The sequence below is a fragment of the Carassius auratus genome, chromosome 38, assembly GCF_003368295.1.
Source record: "Carassius auratus strain Wakin chromosome 38, ASM336829v1, whole genome shotgun sequence".
Classification (NCBI taxonomy): Eukaryota; Metazoa; Chordata; class Actinopteri; order Cypriniformes; family Cyprinidae; genus Carassius; species Carassius auratus.
Window position 1 is genome coordinate 5,452,287 of NC_039280.1, and position 869 is coordinate 5,453,155.

Sequence of the window (869 nt, forward strand, 5' to 3'; positions counted from 1 at the left end):
AACATTTCTCAACAGCAGACAAAGTGCTAAAAGCCCAAGTGCAAAAGCCTGTTCGTGTTGCACTACACAAATTCACTGATGGAAAGGCAGCTTGTGATGGATAACAAGACAGCTCAGACACAGGGGACAGAACTGGGATCAGATTGGACAGATCATCAGAGGTGAGATGTGTGGGGAGATGGGTGACACTCTCAAGGCCTGGGGTTACTAGATTGAGCGACAGGATTGTGTCACCTCCTCAGCACATAACGAACTCTCGCCTTCTAATTGGAATGAGGTGTCAGAGAAGTTGATCGTCACTATCATCGTTTTCATTTAGACTCAGATGCTCCATCAACACCCTGGCGTTTTTTTTGACAGTAGAGAAGGTTAGCGCTGTCTTAGACAAGGATGGAAGAGGTTCTAGTGACCTTCAGCACACATTGCCACCTACTCTCTCATGTTTTGTGTGGTTATGAAGTGGTAAAAGCTCTGGTAGCTGTGGAGTTCCATTTGTGTTACCAATAGAGCCTTTCGCACCGCAGGAACCTTTTCATAGTACCAGAACTAATTTTGGAACTAGCCACTTTTGGGCATTTTCGCACTGTATATATATATATATATATATATATATATATATATATAGACCAATATGGTACCAATATTAAACAGATTTTACACTAAATACAACTAAGACATGACGTGTGGAATCAGCGGTTTAAAAACAAAAAACTAATTGGAACAAATAGCTTGTTACTAGAAAAGATGCACTAGTTCGAGAACAATGTCACGCTACTGAAAAATGTAGTTAGAGTAGCAGTGTTCAATCTGAGAGTCATAGAAATAAATTCCACTCACTATTATCTCATTGTTATGCATGCCTTCTAAGC

At 40.4% G+C, this 869-nt stretch overlaps 1 non-coding gene across 1 annotated transcript; it reads left to right on the forward strand.

Moving 5' to 3' along the window:
* Nucleotides 1-346: 346 nt before the first annotated feature.
* Nucleotides 347-473, forward strand: LOC113057574 (U6atac minor spliceosomal RNA). Its single transcript, XR_003277848.1, has one exon. It is a non-coding gene; the product is annotated as a U6atac minor spliceosomal RNA (small nuclear RNA).
* Nucleotides 474-869: the final 396 nt, after the last annotated feature.